The sequence below is a fragment of the Pleurodeles waltl genome, chromosome 7 (genome assembly GCF_031143425.1).
Source record: "Pleurodeles waltl isolate 20211129_DDA chromosome 7, aPleWal1.hap1.20221129, whole genome shotgun sequence".
Lineage (NCBI taxonomy): Eukaryota > Metazoa > Chordata > Amphibia > Caudata > Salamandridae > Pleurodeles > Pleurodeles waltl.
Genome location: NC_090446.1, coordinates 47683531 through 47702283, shown reverse-complemented (window position 1 = coordinate 47702283; position 18753 = coordinate 47683531).

The window sequence follows — 18753 nt, the reverse complement described above, 5'->3', positions numbered from 1 at the left end:
CTGAAGGCAGCCATGTGCCCGTGCTGAAGGCACCCAACTTATCCAAGGAATTTGTTGTGCAGATTGACACTTCAGAGCATGGTGTGGGAGCAGTTCTTGCACAGCTAGCTAAATGAAGAGGGCCTAGACTAGCCTGTAGCCTTCATTAGCAGGAGGTTACTTCCCCAGGAACGGAGGTGGAGTGCAATTGAGCGAGAAACTTTTGCTATGGTCTGGGCACTCAAGAATCTGATGCCCACTTGTGTGGGACTCCCTCCTGGGTTCAAACAGACCACAGGCCCCTCAGATGAATAATGCAGATCAGGAGGGAGAACCCAAAACTGTTAAGGTGGTCCATCTGCCTACAGGGAATAGACCTTATGGTGGAACACTGCCCTGGTGCAGAACACACCAATGATGATGGTCTGTCCAGATTCTTCCACCTTAGTGATGGGAACTCTCATGAGGTTGGATAGTTCTCCCCTTTTTCAGCTTTGGGACACATGTGTTAGACCTGACATCCTTGGCATAGTCTCCCCTGCCTTTTGCCTCTGCTTCCTTTGCTGTGACTGTGTGCTGGACTTTGTTACTATGGGCGCTTTACCACTGCTGACCAGTGCTAAAGTGCAAGTGCTCTCTGTTTAAACTGTGGCCCATATTTATACTGTTTGGTGCAAAACTGCACTAACGCAGTTTTGCATCAAAAGTTTACGACCGCCTTGCATCATCTGAGGTGCAGGCTGGGCGCCAAATTTAAGGAGTGGCGCTAACTGGCACTAAGAATAGGTTAGCGTCATAGAAAATGACCCTAGCCAGGTGGGGGTGGCAGAATGGGAAGTGGAGGTTGTGCACCAGAAAATGACGGTAGGCTGCCTAGCATCTTGTTTTTTGATGAACAACCTCCCAAAACTGACTCCTGTCTAAGTAAAGGCAGGAGTCATGCCCTCCACCCTAGTGGCCAGCACAGGGGACCAGTGTCCCCTGAGCATGGCCATTAGACCCAGTGCCAGGCAGGGGGACCCATGTGAGGGCCCCCAATGGCACTTAAAAACAAATTGCAAAATACTTACCGTACTCATCTAGGATGGGGTCCCCCGTCCTCTGGTGTGGGTGGGGGTGTTCCTGGGGTGAGGGTTGGGCACCTTTGGGCCCATTCCACAGTGTTTAGCCATGGAAATGGGTCCCCTGACGACTGGTCTGACCTAGGCATTAAATAGTGGTGCTAAGCAGGCTTAGCACCATTGTTTAGCCCGCCTCCCACCTGTGCGCCATTTTTGCATAGGGGTATAAATATGGTGCTAAGGGCTTAGCATCATTTTTTGGACGGGAACACCTACCTTGAATCTCAAGGTCGGTTCACGCATCCAGAAAATAGCGCTAAGCCCTATATTTTGATGCTAGCCTGGTCTAGCGTCAAAATATAAATATGGAGTTAACTTTGCACCATTTTAGCATCAAACTAAATGGCACAGAACAATTATAAATATGGGCCTGCATGTGTAATTGGCTTTTCCATGATTGGCATATTTGATTTACTAGTAAGTCCCTAGTAAAGTGCACTAGAGGCGCCCAGGGCCTGTAAATCAAATGCTACTAGTGGGTCTGCAGCACTGATTGCGCCACCCACATGAGAAGCCCTGTAAACACGGCTGAGACTTGCCACTGCAGTGTCTCTGTGTGTAGTTTTAAACTGCCTATTCGACCTAGATAAATATTGACAATTTTTTCCAATCTGGTGTTGTGTCCCTTTCGTAGTTTTTTCACTGCAATACTGTGTGTGTTGGTACAAATACTTTACACAATGCCTCTGAGATAAGCCTGACTGCTTGTACCAAGCTACCAAGGGGGTGAGCAGGGCTAATCCTAGGAGTGTATCTCCATTACCCTGACTAGAGTGAGAGTCCCTGCTTGGAAAGAGTGCAAACTGACTGCCAACCAGAGACCCCCATTTCTAACAATATCTAATTATCAAGCATGAGAGGATAAAGATTAAACTACACTCAGATTTAGGGAGTACGAATTTGAACCTGATGTCACAAACTTCTGCTCACAATGGGCAAATAGAACAGACACCATGGAAAGTCACCTAGTGTTACAGATGTGGATACAGCTCTAAACATCATCATCAAACTGCAATATGGAGAGATGTTTTAGTGCAGAATGCTTCAGTGTGGTTGCTTACGGAGACATTAAATATTACAAATATATTGTATAAGAAAGGAAATTATTCATAAACTACATGTAACGATGCCTGTTCAGTACTGTAAACACCTTAGAGGACTGTGAATTCCTTTAAAACAGTCATTGTGAAGATTAAAAAGAGAATAGCTGTATCAAAAAGATAAAAGTGACATCACCACAGACTCCAAAAGTTTAGATAAAGAACATTTTAAAACAAAACAAGACCTGATTCTATCTGCTTCAACATCCAAACCTTACGTGCCATCACAAGAACCAGTGCAATAGCCTTTTTATAAGATTCTCAACACACTGCATGAAAACCCAGAGGGGAGCAATGCAGAAGGGCCATGGTAGAATTGGAAGAATAATTAAAATTGAGTTGAGACATTGGGCCACAAGTACAAACGTAAGGCTTTGCCACTCGCAAACTGCAAGATTTAGAGACTCACAATTTGCGAGTCGCAAAACCTGATGTATAACAGTGTCTCAAGCACATTTTGCAGTTCGCAAAGGGGTCACAGGGAACGTACCTCATTAATATTCATGAGGCAGGTCGCAATTTGCGACCCATTTGAGAATGGCCACACTCACAGGGATGGTGGCCTGCTGTGCTCGGCAGACCACTATGTCTGTGACTGCATTTTAAATAAAGCAGTTTTTTAAAATGCAGTCTGATTTCCTTGAAGGAATACGGGATGCGTTACAAAAAAATGAAAACTTTCTTTTAATTTTTTCAGAGTAGGCAGCAATCCATGGGACCACTGTCTGCTCTGAAAAAATGGGGCGCCCTATTCACAAAGGGGAAATAGTCCCTTGGGTGGTAACTGCGATTGTTTTGCGACTGCATTCCTGGTTGCAAAACAATCATACATCCGCCTGCAATTCACAATTAGGAAGGGATGCCCTTTGCATGCCCCTTCCAAATAGCGAGTCGCAAACCTATTTTGAGATTCAGTAATAGGTTACAAAATCGCAAAATAGGGTTTTGTACATAGAAAAATGCTTTTTTTGGTTGCAAATGGCGCAACTCTGTGAATCAGGCCAATTGCAACAAAAAAGCTATATACATGTGGTCAATGATTATGAACACCAGAGAAATAGTAAACCAAATGAAACAGAATTTCAGAAATTATAGAGAATAATAAAGGAAGAGACAACAAAAGGACGGAGCACCATAGTGACAGAGAAGAAGGATCAGACACTGAATTGGCATACAATAAGGAACACTGTGAAAACACCAATGTAGTAGGAAATGCACACAGATAAACTGAACATCACTTTCTTTTGCAGTCGGATTCCTTTCATCTGTAGGAAGCTGGTAATCTATGTAGAGTCCCAATGTAGGGGACTTTGTGCAGATAGTCCAGGAAACCCTTATTTGTGTACAGCATTTAAAATTAATAATCCCAAATGCTCTCTTTGGTGGTAGTATGGGCCAGCCGTTTAGGCTTATCGGAGGGTAGTGCTAAGCATTTGTTGGAGACACAGAGCCAATAAATGAGACACACTCAAGAAGAAACTCAATACCAATGATTAGAAAAAATATAGATACTTTTTATAGAATGTTCCAATGCAGAAAACTTCAAAGAAGGTAAGCACTGTTGCAGTGTATCAAAGTTTGTAAGTAAGTAACAGTTGTAATTAAATGCGCTTTTATGTGATAAGGACTTGAAATTACTTTTATTGCAAAGTGGTCATGGCAGTCGGTTCTCGGGGGTCCCCTGTAGATTTAAGGTGATAGTGGGGACAAGGCCATTAAAAACACCAGCAGTACAGTTTTACCTGTCCTGGGGCATCGGGGTGCGCTGGTGCTGGTTCAGTCTGGTGCCTTGCGCACTGCACGGTTTGTGAAGGGGGGGGGGCACCTGGAAGAAGAATGTGAAGTGGGACTTGGGTAACATGTCCGGAAGCTCCCAATGGGGGCCTCAGTCAGTGGGGGTCCTGGGAGAGGGAAAACACCATTGGATGTCGTGGTGCTTGGGTGCAGCTGGTTTTGGTTGTCGGGTGCTCCTGCATCAAGGCACTCATTGTTCTTGGGTGGACATGCAAGGAGACAAAACGGAGCAGCTGGTCTTTGGATTTGGGTTTGGAGCCTGCGCTCTCAGAGGCCAGAAACAATGCCTGCTCCTGAGAAAGGTGTTTTTTGTTTGCAGGGAGAGCTGAGCACCAATTTCCTGAGGAGACCTGTTAGCACCCCCGTTTTATTTAAGATGTGTAAATTGACAGTTGTTTTATCGACAGCCGTTACACAGTTATCGTGAAAATGTAGCTTTGATTAAGAAAATGACATTGACGTTACAAATAGGGTTGCGGGGGGCTGCAGAACCCCTATAAAACCAGAAAGAGTTTAGATAGGGTCAGAGAAGGAACAATAAATGTGTCCTTCAAATGTTTTTCTCTGTGTTTTCAAAGTCAGACTGTCACATGTGCCGTGCTTCTTAAGTGAAGTAATCACAGACTGGCACATATGCCCTGTTTCTTTAGTGAAGTAATCACAGACTGGCACATATGCCTTGTTTCGTAAGTGAATTAATCACAGACTGGCACATATGCACTGCTTCTTTAGTGAAGTAATCAGAGACTGGCACACATACCCTATTACTTTAGTGAAGTAATCACAGACTGGCACATATGCCAATCACAGACTGGCACAAATAACCTGCTTCTTTAGTGAGGTGATCACAGACTGTCACATATGCATTGTTTCTCTAGTGGTAATCACAGACTGGCACATATACCCTGTTACTTTAGTGAGTTAATCACATACTACCACATAAGCCCTGTTACTTTAGTGAAGTATTCACAGACTTGCACATATGTCATACTTCTTTGGTGAAGTAATCACAGAATGGCACATATGCCCTGTTACTTTAATGAAGTAATCACAGACTGGAACATATGCCCTGTTTCATTAGTGAAGTAATCACAGACTGGCAGATATGCCCTGTTACTTTAGTGAAGTAATCACAGACTGACACATATGCTCTGCTTCTTTTGGGAAGTAAACACAGACTCTCACATATGCACTGCTTCTTTAGTGAAGTAATCACAGACTGGCGTATATGACAATCACAGACTGGCACATATGCCGTGCTTCTTTAGTGAAGTAATCACAGACTGGCACATATGCCCTGTTACTTTAGTGAAGTAATCAAATACTGGCACATATGCCCAGTTACTTTGATGAAGTAATCACAGATTGGCACATATGCTGTGCGTCTTTAGTGAAGTAATCACAGACTGGCACCTATACCCTGTTACATTAGTGAAGTAATCACAGACTGCCACATATCCACTGCTTCTTTAGTGAAGTAATCACAGACTGGCACATATGCCCTGTTACTTTAGTTAAGTAATCACAGACTGGCATATATGCCTTTCTTCTTTAGAGAAGTGATCACAGACTGGCACATACACCCTGTTACTTTAGTTAAGTAATCACAGACTGGCACATATGCCTTACTTCTTTAGAGAAGTAATCTCAGACTGGCACATATGCCCTGTTACTTTAGTGAAGTAATAACAGACTGGTACATATGCCTTGCTTCTTAAGAGACGTAATCACAGACTGGCACATATGCCCTGTTACTTTAGTGAAGTAATCACAGACTTTCACATATGCCTTGCTTCTTTAGAGAAGTAATACCAGACTGACAAATATACCCTGCTTCTTTAGTGACGTAATCACAGACTGGCACATATGAACTGCTTCTTTGGTGAAGTAATCACAGACTGGCACATATATCCTGTTACTTTAGTGAGGTGATCACAGACTGGCACACATGCTGTGCTTCTTTAGTGACGTAATCACAGAAGGCTCATACACCCTTTTTCTTACGGAGGTAATGACAGACTGTCACATGTGCCCTAGGGTTATAATGAAGTAATGTTATTGGCCAGCACACCCACTCCAAAAACTGCTCCAGCAGCACTGGGACGTGCTATGGGTGGACCTTCTAGAAAACTGTTGTGTTTTTGTCAAATTTTATTTGGAATTCTGGCTCTCGTCTAAGATCTTTGCCTCAGCCACCTGACCACCCTCACATAAGCTGGAGGGTTGGGCAGGGTTTCAAAAGATGGCCAACTCTGAAAATATTGTAATACTTGTACCACAGAGTGAGAAACCACATTCAACCACTTCTCATGGTTTGATGAAGAACCCAGGAATCCTATTTCTCTTTGTGACTCAACAAGAATGTTTTGTGCCTCTCTATGAAGCCTTTTCTCAGGTGCCTGTGGTAGCTGGAAGTTACTGGGCACTCTCTGTGGTAGCTAGAAGTTACTGAGCACTCACTGTGGTAGCTGGAAGTTACTGGGCACTCTCTGTGGTAGCTGGATGTTACTGGGCACTCTCTGTGGTAGCTGCAAGTTACTGGGCACTCTCTGTGGTAGCTGGATGTTACTGGGCACTCTCTGTGGTAGCTGGATGTTACTGGGCACTCTCTGTGGTAGCTGGATGTTACGGGGTACTCTCTGTGGTAGCTGGAAGTTACTGGGCACTCTCTGTGGTAGCTGGAAGTTACTGGAAGTTACTGGGCACTCTCTGTGGTAGCTGGAAGTTACTGGGCACTCTCTGTGGTAGCTGGATGTTACTGGGCACTCTCTGTGGTAGCTGGATGTTACTGGGCACTCTCTGTGGTAGCTGGAAGTTACTGGGCACTCTCCGTTGTAGCTGGAAGTTACTGGGCACTCTCTGTGGTAGCTAGATGTTACTGGGCACTCTCTGTGGTAGCTGGATGTTACTGGGCACTCTCTGTGGTAGCTAGATGTTACTGGGCACTCTCTGTGGTAGCTGGAAGTTACTGGGCACTCTCTGTGGTAGCTGGATGTTACTGGGTACTCTCTGTGGTAGCTGGATGTTACTGGGCACTCTCTGTGGTAGCTGGATGTTACTGGGCACTCTCTGTGGTAGCTGGATGTTACTGGGTACTCTCTGTGGTAGCTGGATGTTACTGGGCACTAGCCACGACAGGTACTATGCTTTACGAATGTTGTCCCAGGGACTTATTACGATGTCTCTCTGTTGCACAACCAAATACTCTGGGACTAATTCACAAAGGTAACTTGAACTTTTTGAGTAGTTACACTTTTGAGTATATTTAATAGATTTGGTTGATCACAAAATCCCAGTGTAAGTTAGGACTAAAAAAAGTATAAATTCCAGCACTACACAAGTCTAACCACTGGCACTGCAACACTTACCCATCAAGAATAGTGGACGTAAAGAGTTAAAATAAAAGCCTATAGGATATAATGCTAAATTAAATTAAACTATTTCAAATAGTAATAAATATAAACCAATATAATTTAATGGTAAAAGATATAGAAATAACACATATTTATTATTTATGAAATATTTGAATCATTTATTTTGAATTTTAAATGTGACGTAAAAATATTTTTTGAAAATATACTTACATACTTATGTACATCCTTTTTAATACATATAAATGCATTTTATTTTGTTAAATGGGAATTTAGTTTTAATTTACACTTTTGAAAAACGGTTTGATTTAATTGTACATATTTCCATTAATTAGATTTTCATTCTAAAATTTAGTCAATAGTGTTGCAGTTTTTGTTATGTTTTGTTCTACGTTTAAAATAAATATTTAAATGATTTTGCATTACTATTTCATATAAACAAAATTAATATTTTTTAGATAAATATTGTTTTCAAACTTTCCCTATATTTTACCATAGGGAGACTACAAACTCAGGGTGGAGATCTCTGCATCGCAAAATTTAAGGACAAAAATTTTATACTTGAAACTAAATTATTCATATTAAATAATAATGTAAATTAACTACAATAATTTATCATAAATAATGTAGTATAAAATACCAAAATGTTACAGCACTAGCAACTTAAAATTGAAATACATCTTTAATTAATTAAATCTATTACATAAAATTAACATGATGTTGCTGAATATTAAATTAAAAAATATATTACCACCTTAAAATGCATTAATAATTATTAAAACTGATGTATCTAATTAGTTAAAAAAATTAGTTGTATTTTTATTTTAAAAAACTATTGTTACGGTACATCAATTTTTTTAATTCAAAATAGTGTACGATTTTTTATTATTAAATAATAACTATTCACTATACCATTATCTCCATTGGAGTTTTATTTTAAATTCCCTATCTGCATTATTTCGTATGGAGAAGGGTGTTGCAGGATCAGCAGTTGGTCACGTGTGTTGCTGAACTACTAACCACGTTTGTAGATCAGCAAATGTTTGTAAGTTAGCCCCCCTGGTTGTAGCCGTTTTCTTCAGTGTTAGCTTGGGTGAACAGCCCAGGAGAACTCGGGAAGAGGGCAATAGATTTGGAACTCAAATTAAGGTAAAAATAGAGTAAGAAAGCATAACACACAATAATAAAAATGTCTAGAGTTATTTACATGTGGATACACTGTACAACACCAAATAAAACCAGAATGTCCTACAATCTTTTGGAGCACATGTATTACCCAGAAATTTTATGAGAGCGTTTATATTGTTGCCTGTAGCCATTCTTAGGGGCATATTTATACTTGTTTTGCGCAGAATTTGTGTCATTTTTTTACGCAAATTTGGTTAAAAATTAACTCCATATTTATTCTTTGGCGCTAGACCCGTCTAGCGACAAATTTATGGAGTTAAAGTCATTTTTTGGACTTGGAAACCTACCTTGCATCAATGAGATGCAAAGTAGGCGTCCACGTGCAAAAAATGACTCTATGGCCTTAGCGCCATATTTATCCTCCCGTGCTAAAATCACACACTGGAGGGAGGAGGAGTCAAAAAATAGTGCAAAGCTTGCTTTGCACCATTTTTTAACGCCTGGGTCAGGGCAGGCGTTAGGGGACCTGTGGGCCTATTTCCACGGTGGAACACCATGAAAAAGCCCACAGGTGCCCTTCCCAGGCTCCAGGGACATCCCCACCCACACCAGAGGGACAGCGGAGGATGGGGGACCCCATACCAGGTAAGTATAGGTAAGTACAGGTAAGTATTTTTATTTTTTCAGTGCCATTGGGGGCCCTGAAATGTACCCCCCCCACCTGGCACTGGCTGCAATGGCCATGTCCAGGGGACCCTGGTCCCCTGTGCTGGCCATTGGGGTGCTGGGCATGACTCCTGTCTTTTCTAAGACAGGAGTCATTTGAAATGGATGGTTTCGCGTCAGAAAATGACTCTAGACAGGTTAGAGTCATTTTTTTGTCTCTAACCTGTCTAACGGCATTTTTTGGTGCAAAACTCCCTTTTTCCATTCTGCCATCACCACCCGACTAAACAGTCGCCTATCCTTTGCACCGGCTTGCACCATTCCATAAATATGGTGCCCGGCTGGTGCACAGAAATGGTGCAAGCCGGTGCTAAACTTTTTGGTGCAAAACTGCATTAGTGCAGTTTTGCAACAAAAAGTATAAATCAGGGCCATAGTCTATGAAGCACGATCGTGAAGATATAGTAGAGTTCCTTGATGTCTTCTCAGTTTGACACATACTAGTGCCGGGCAAAATGTTACAGGGTATCTTCAAGGACCGTGTTGTATCTGCCTTTTGTCCTAATTCCTGTGCAGTGTTTGCATGAACGAGCCAGTTCATGGCTTCTGTGATACTGCAGTGCAGGTAGGGAAATCATATAAACCCATCACCCAAAAATCAAGGGAGGCCATAACAAATTGGAAAGCAAGTAACTAACCATCACATCTAGTGAATAAGGTGTTGGGTATACGCCGCCTGGCTCCAGTATTATGATGGATGGTTAATAGACATAGTTAAGGATGTTAGCTGGGGCTCAAACTAATCTTCAGGTTCAGGGGGATAAACTCACAAAAATTTTTAAATTTGCAAATCATAAACAGCTGCTGACCTTCATAATATGTAGATGGGTGGCCACCTGCGGAACTGACTGGTACTCCACTGGGGCCCATAGTTCACAATTAAGGAGCTACCTGACCTTCTGGTCACAGTAACTTATGAACCATAAGGTGTAGGAGGACGGCTAAAGTGGTCCCAAGTTCAGATCAACCAATACCAACCAACACAATACACCCCAATGGCTGTACAGGTACCCAATATGTTACAGGCAGGTTCTGTGACCTTCTTCCTGCCACACTCTGTGGCATCACCAAGTCGTGGGTATAGGTGCTCACTCTAGGTTGTAGACACAGTGTATATGGGGTCATGTCGAAGGGGCAGTGCTCCTTGAAGCACAAGTGAAGCATAGCCTTGTTTCTGGAAGGACTTTCACTGTCTCATGATGCAGATAATGATCAAGCATTCTCCAGGTCACTTCAACTTGTGGTAAATCCCTTGTGATGTCACCCTCTATCCACCTCCCTGTCAGCTGGGCACTCTGCTGGTCTTGAATGGGAAGGAGCACCTCTCCTTTGATGGCAACTCAGCTAAATCATCCACAATAAATTCTCCTTTTTCCTTTCTCTTTTCCAGCCTTTGGGATAACCGCACCCGCACTTGGTCACCCGGCCCTCCTTGCAACTGTGATTCTAGCGCTTAATGGAAAAGTGCATGCACGGTACAGAAAGTCAGTACTGATCAAAAACTGACAACATTGGGCCTGATTACAACCTTATCAGAGGGGATTACTCTGTTACAAACGTGATGGATATCCTGTCTGCCGTATTACAAATTCCGTAGGATATAATGGAACTTGTAATACAGCGGGTGGGATATCTGTTATGTTTGTGACTTAGTAATCCCCTCCACCAAGGATGTAATCACACCTTTTGTCTGGAAATGGGCACTGATTCAATAGGAATATTGACTTCACATGTAGGCTTGCAGGCCAGCTACAGCAGATAGCATCTCCATTTGTAATTTCCTGGGCTTCTGTGCAGAGATTGGTCCATCCATTGACGGGTAGATCAAAGGTGTGAGGTACCTTACGACATGTTCTTGCAGGACAGATTTCAGGCCAAATGTAGTTTGTAGCCTGAAAATATACATGTTAGGTGCAGGCCTAAGCAGAGCTAAGATAGAATGGTTTATTCTATGTGCTTTAAGAACGTGTCATCAAACAGAAGGCCATTGATACAGGGTGTCAAGCACTGGCAAATCTAATAGATCGCAGCGCGCCGGGCAGTTCCTGTTTGCACTGGGATCAGCTAATGCCAAAATGGCTGTCAGGGTATCATAACTCATGCACACATATGAATATGCATGCAGACATTTGGGCAGCCTCTTTGGATGGGATTTGTAATGAACAAAGCGCGATTCCAAGATGGCTGCTGATCCTGACACGTGTCTTGACGCATGCGTGTGCTTCAGCTGCGACACACTGGCAGCCATGTCGTTGTTTTTAGTGTGCCCACGTGGCTGACAGCCTTTCTATAATGGTAATTTAAAAGCAAGGAAGGAAGAGCAGAATAGTGTGGAAACTATGGCGAGTGGCCCAGCATCAGTCTGGAGCCGCACAGCCCTGGGAAGTAAAAAGAAACCTCTCAGTGGGATGGGAAGCAGGGCTCGGAAGTACCAGGGAGCAACAGGTGTGTGGGGGAGGGTAGAAAATAGGGTATGAAAGGCACTGAATACGAAAAACAGGACCGTGAGAGGAGTGGGTGTATGAGCTAAAAAGAAGTAAGGAATCCTGAGTCTTGGTCTTAGGACCTAAAAGATATGTGCTTCTGAATAATTCTTCTAACAATGCAACATGAGCCCTTTGTTCAAAGCCATTTAGTAGTAAAAAAAAATGCGATTCTCTAAATCACAGGGTTTGCTTTTGGGAAAGTACTAAACCCATTTAACCAATCGGTACCTAGTTTGCAAGAAACATGTTTAGGGCACCCCATCAGAATTACAATTTGCAATGCTATGTGTCAATGGTTTGCAAGCACAGTTTTTGTCACAATCTCCTCAAAGAAGGTGGTAACACACTTGTAAAGGGGTCGAGGGTACCCCAGGGACCTCTTTCTCTTTGTAAATGAGTTAAAAATATTTAGGAGGGGGCAGTGGTCCGAGGAACCCCTGACATTTTTTTCACAAATCTTAAAAAACTAAACTTTTTTTAAAGGTAGACCCTTTTTATTAAAGGGAAAGGGCTGCATTTTGAGAACCAAGCGTACTGGATTAAAACTTGACGACAGACATGTATAGATGCCGAGAGACCCAATTCAGGTCGGAGACTCGCGATTTTTGATACCAAAAAAAGGCTTTGTTTTATCTGTCGCCCACCTGAATACCATGCAGTACGCATGCGCTGACTGATAAGGTCACACGTTTTATCCTGGCTGCCCTGCGCTCCTCAGCACTGACAGCTCCGTGCGCGCAAGTGGGATATGTTGGCCTGTAAGGGCTTTGTCTCTGGACAAAGCGGGAGCATGTTTTGTTTAGAAAAGAATCTATCTTGGCAAGATGCCCCTCCGCCAGTCACCAGGCGTGTACGATGCTGGGGAGATTAGAGACTGGTCCTGATGCTGCGTGCTGTGACGCGCAGGAGCCTGCAAGAGCTGCGGTAAATGCTCACATTACAGACCGCGATCTAGGCGCACAATGTAAAAAGAATGAGTCACGGGGGGAGGGAAACATCGGGAGCCGAGCAAGCAATTCAGTGCTTAATTTTTTTCCCGGTGGTTGCACCCACCGCCCCTCATTATACAGCCTTGGTATTGCAGTACAGGCATTTGTCAGAACCATTTGTGGGTTTGTGGCGACACACACTGGCCATGGAATTTGGCACTTTACAGATTAACACTGGAACAATTCATCCTGTCATTAAAAAACAAAAAAAAAATCCAGTTTAATGCTCTGCTTCTGTGCGACGTTTCAATGACCAGTTTTCTTGATCGGTTGCTTGTTTGGAAAGCTGAAATAAATTAAACAAAGTTCCCGTGGATTTTCCCCATTTATTAAACCATGTGTTGGTTTTAAATGTGATCGAAGGCACTCTGTGGTTTTAAAACTGCAAAGCACCCACAAGCTGCTGTGTGTTTGTGCGCCAGACCTGTGTGTATTGGAAAGCAGCTCTCACAGAGGCGTGGCCCTGCTCCCTGATCATCACCACGATCTGCTTTACTTTGCTGTTTATACGCAGAGTAGGTGCTTCTAGGCACTACTGAAGAGAGTAAGGCTGAGTTTGTGATGCCCTGTCGGCGTAGGGATAGCATACGATACCTCTGTACATGGTACGTGTACGCCCAGAGTTCTTCAAAAACTCACCCTTAATCTCTCCTTTTTTTGCTGCAGGTGAAATTGCATTCACATAAATCAAAGCTTGGTCGCAATTTTATCTTGACATACAATTTCTGTGGAGCAGTTCAATGTGCAACAGTTCTTTCAGGTACACATATCCCAATAGCCTTCAGACAAATAAGAGGGGGCCTTGCATCTCGACCTCTCCTTCACCATTCCTAACCTAATCCTTCTCTAAATCGCTCATCCTACCCCATATACCCTGGTATCTCCGCAGAGCTCCGACCCATTGAGCATACAGTTTTTTCTTCGCCCCTGTTGCCTCCATCTTTACCTCCCATGCCACATACGTAGGGGGTATTAGTGATTTCCACGCATGGAGAATCAACAATTTGGCTATCAAAGTAGCCACAAAAATGATTTGCTTGGAAGAAATAGACAAGCCAGCATGATGAGAAATACCCCATAGTGCCACCAGTGGGTTAGGGACTAACTCATACGATACCATAACACTAATCCTTTGGAAAATCTTCTCCCAATACAGTGCCAGGTGCTTACGTGAGAAGCACATATGGAGCCAATCCCCCTGAGTCGTTTGGCAACATGGACACAAGCCTGATGCCTCCGGATACATTTCCTTTATTCTAGCGGGGTATAGTAAAGCAGCCATTTGGAATAGAGTGCACATTTTTAAAGATTTGCCCCCTAAGTGCTTTTTGTGACACATCATTGTACTTTCTCTATTGTTGTGCCCCCATGTTACACACAGGAAGGTTTTCTACTTTGACCAAGAGTTGAGAAATTGCCTTAGTTGAATACCCATCTTGGAGCATCTTATACCACTTGCTGATGCCCAATCAATTATCATAGAAAACCTGAAAGATAGCTCAATTAGGGCCATTTATTACTTTTTTCCATTGTTTGCATATAATGTTGATTTTAGCAATAAGAAAATGTAAGGCTTTCATGTCATTTTTTTCCGTTACACACTGCACCCATGTCTTGATATGATCACATATTAAAAAATCTGGAAGGCTCTTAACCCCTGCTTCTTCCCACTTCTGGACCTATCTTTGACTGAGTTCTGTTCCTATCATCCATACATCCCGAAGTCTGATTGACGGGTGAATCTTATACATTTGGTATTTGTATTGTATCAGCAATATACTAGTCTGGATCATTACCAGTAGTTTATATCTTACTTGTTTCGGGAGGCGGGGGTATTTAAGAAATCACAAGACTGTGTGCTCATTTCTGCCAACATCTGATTAAGATAGAAATTGGCATTTGGTGTTACCGCAGCTCTTAAAGACCAATCTAATACCAATTCTTCATAATACGTTTGGACATTAAGTAGCGCCAGCCCTCAATCTTCCGCTGTAAAAGTTAGCTTCTCTATCTGTAAACAAGGTTTCTTATGGTTCCATATGAATTGTCTGATCAGTGAATCCAGCTCTCGAAAAAACTTTTTAGGGACTCTCAAAACTATACTAGAAAAAACAAATAATGGTAAATGGAGAATCATCATTTTCACCAGTGCGGTCCTTCCTATAATCATCATACTAGATTCCTGCCATTTCAGAAGTAAACCTTGAATCTTTTTTAAAACCCTTATGTAATTCAGCTGAAACAGATCGGCCAAGTTATTGGACACATATATGCCTAGATACCTAATAGGGCTAGAAGATGAAGATACCACACGAATATCCTTTGGTAAAACTGATGTATCTGCATTATATAAGAAAGCCTCAGGCTTGGACCGACTGATTTTGTTTCCACCCAAGTCCGAAAAAGCCTTGATCTTTGAGAAAGCTCTGTCAATATTATGTAAGTTTGCACGAAGATACAGAATCATATCATCAGCAAATAATTTCACCTTGGGTGCTGGAGGAAGTGGAGCATTTATATGTTGATCCTGTCGAATTGCTGCTGCCAATGACTCAATAAAAAGGGCAAACAGCACTGGGGACAGAGGACAGCCCTGCCAAGTGCCCCATGATATATGTACTAGTCCTTCTATTTGCGCGTTAACTGAGACCCTAGCTTGGGCCCCTGCGTATAACCTTCGTAGTGTCTGAGTGAATTTCACTGGGAAGCAAGACTTGCCTTAAATCATACACAATGCTTCAGATTGAACTAGATCGAATGACTTCTAATCGTCAAGCATTATGATCACTGCCGGATGGTGATTGTGGGATAAATAATCCATTGCCTGGACTAAAAAATGTGTGTTAGTGGACAGCAGCCTGCAAGGTAAAAACCCACATTGATCCTCATGTATCAGTCCTTGAGCCACCTGAACCATATGAACTGTGAGTATCTTAGTGAATAATAGATAGTCCTGATTTAGAAGACTAATCGGGCGATATGAGCCCGGATTTTCCATTGGTTTATCCTTTTTTACAAAACTAACCACTATAGCCCTAGAAAAAGAGGAAGGGACCTCTGCTCCTTCTAAAATTTCATTAAGTAGTTCTACTAGTATTTTGGCTTTTTTGCCCTCTAGTGCTTTATAAAATTCCACTGGGAGACCATCTTTTCCGGGAGTTTTACCATTAGGGGCTCCCCGTATTGCCTCTACTACTTCAGTGAGAGTGATAGGGGACGTTAGTATATTCTGTGCTCCTTGATCTAAGCCTGGCAGCACCACTGGATCTAAATACTGTTTGATTTGTAAAAAATTCACTTGCGTTGTCTCAGTATATAGCTTTCTATAATGTGAAAGGAATATTCTTTCTATCTCTTTGGGCTGACTAACCATTATACCCCAATCCTCATCAAAAACAACTTTTAGCAAATTAGAATTTGATTTATTTTTAACTGACCAGGCCAAGAGTCTGCCTGCATGCTCGCTCTCTTTGTACTGCCTCTGAAAGCTTGTGTGTCTATTGAGTATCTGCTGAGACAGATAGAAATCCATTAATCTGGCCTGAGCTCTTCCTAGTATTGATTCTGTCTCCGGACAAGGTAGTGATTGATTTCTTTTTAGCACCTGTTCTAGCTCCCATTGGAGTAGCTTGCTTTTCTCGCATGCTGTTTTCAATAGATAGGCCTCAAAAGAGATTGCCTCCCCTCGTATATAAGCTTTAGTGGCTCCCCAAATGTTAAAGCGAGAGGCTGAGTCCTTGTTAATCTCCAAAAATTCAGTAACCAATGCTTTGAGAGTTTCTACCCAGCCCTCCTCTGTCAAGAGGGATTTATCCAATCTCCATTGTGGACAATTCAGTTGGTTTCCTGATTCTTTAATATTAACCCAAGGAACAGAGTGGTCAGAAAAAGGATTTGCAAGTACTCCTGACCCCGGCCACTTCACCGCAAATGAGATTAGCATATAATCAATCCTTGATGCAGTATTGTACCTTTTAGAATAGCATGTAAATTCTCTTTCCTGAGGTTGACCAGCCCGCCACACATCTACCAGTGCTAAATCCACTAGACGGGCACTTGGCTTGTTCTGCACTTTGTTCCTACGTGATGTATCCCATTGGATATTGGGTATAATATTAAAATCCCCTCCTAATGTAAAGTAGCCTGAAAGTGAAGATAAATGTGCATATAAGGCCTGCAGTGGTGCTACATCATCCTCTATTGGTCCATAAAAGCTTACAAAATGGATCACCTTATCTGCCATTATAGCCGTAACTACTATCCATCTTGCATGGGGATCTCTGAAGACTTCCTCTACTATCCCTGGAAATTTTCTGAAAATCAAAACAGCCACACCCCATACCGTGGCATTAGCCAATGCAAAGAGCGAATAGGGAATAAAACCAGGAAGTTTGGGTAGCTTAGCATTAGCCTTCAAATGGGTTTCTTGCAGAAGAAAAACTTGCACTTGAGATGCTTCCAGACAGTTAAGTATTGCTTGAAGTTTAACGTTGTTGTTAGCCCCATTTAAGTTGCATGAAGCTACTTTTAACTTGTACCCATTCATTCTTTAATATTCCACCCCATCATCTCCATGGTCAATTGTGTTTCAACTGCATTTTTAAATGCGTTACTGTCCTGTATCTTATCCTTGGATAAAGGATGTAGTTGGCTAACCTCCAAATGCATTTTTTCCTTTAGTTCCACCCTGTGCTCCCCCCCTCCATCGTCGAGGGCCTTGCCCGTCCTGGCCCCTCCCTCCCTAGATCCCCTAGTGCCCCCCTTTCTCCATAGCCCCCCAAAACCCAAGTAGAGAGTGCACTGGCATGGCACTCCTAGAGCCTGTTCCCACAAGATCAGCAAAACAGCCGTGCGGAGGCACCCAGAGAAAGAAAGAAAAAAAAAAAAAAATGGCGCATCAGTTCAAATAAGCAAAATATTTCCAAGAGGGCGAAATTACATATTACCAATTTTCCCTCCTACTCTTTGTTTTCTCCTTCCTTCTCCCTCCTCCCCTTCCTTCTCTCTTCTTTCTTTTTCCTCTTCCCCCTTTACATTTTTTCCTCCCCTTCTTCCTCCCTCATTCTCCTGCAAGAACCACATCATTGTTTTTTAGCGATGCTAAGAAATTCTTTGCTTCCTGTACATGCTGAAAAACACACGCTTGTCTTTTATGGAGCACTTTAAGTTTAGTCAGTTGTACAATACCAGCCGGAGCCCCCAATCTCTTAAAATCCTCTATCAGTCCAATGAGTTTGCGGAGCAGATGGGCAGCGGTGATAGACATATCAGAGAACACGCAAAAACTGAAGCTGTCTCTAGGCTTAAAGTTCCTCTCTTTTATGGCTTAAGTATTTGTTTCTTAATCCTGTAGTCTCCAAAATTGACTAATGTAGTCCGAGGATACTTTGACTTCGCAGGGTGCGTAAATGGTACCCTATGCGCTCTCATAGTTGAGAGATCCACTTCGGGTTTTTGCCTTGTTCGGAAGGATGCAGTTGTAGATAAGATCAGAGACTTCCTTGGTTACAGATGAAGCTGCCTCCACCTCTTCAGGGACCCCTATGAACCTAAGATTCGAGCGACCAAGACCTGTTTTCCATCTTGTCTAACTTTAATTGGAGTTCCTCAATGTCTGATTGGATCCGAGTTGTTGCTGATTCAGCTTGATTTAAGCGTCTTCTAAATCAGAGACTCTCTGTTTCACTTGGAATATTTGTGTATAGAGATGGGTTAGGTGAGTGTTCAATAGACTGAGCTGATCCTTGGTCTCCTTGTGAGCCTCCTCCTAAGATAATTTTATTGCTCGAAGCTCCCTTTAGAATGTGCCCCATCCATTCATCCATTAAAAGAGTACCAGATATCCTGCATGCCGAGCTATTGGTACCAAGACTAGGGCAGGGGGTGCGAGGAAGCATACTAGCATTAGATGATATCAGGTCGGATGCAGCCAAGCAGGAGCCTTCTCGTGCAGGGTTCAAAGTCGTGCCAGAGAATAACACTTTCTCTGACTGGTGAGATTACTTCCTCTTGTCCTGCATCTTTAACATTCTCCCTTTCCCAGGCCTTAAATTCCCCTT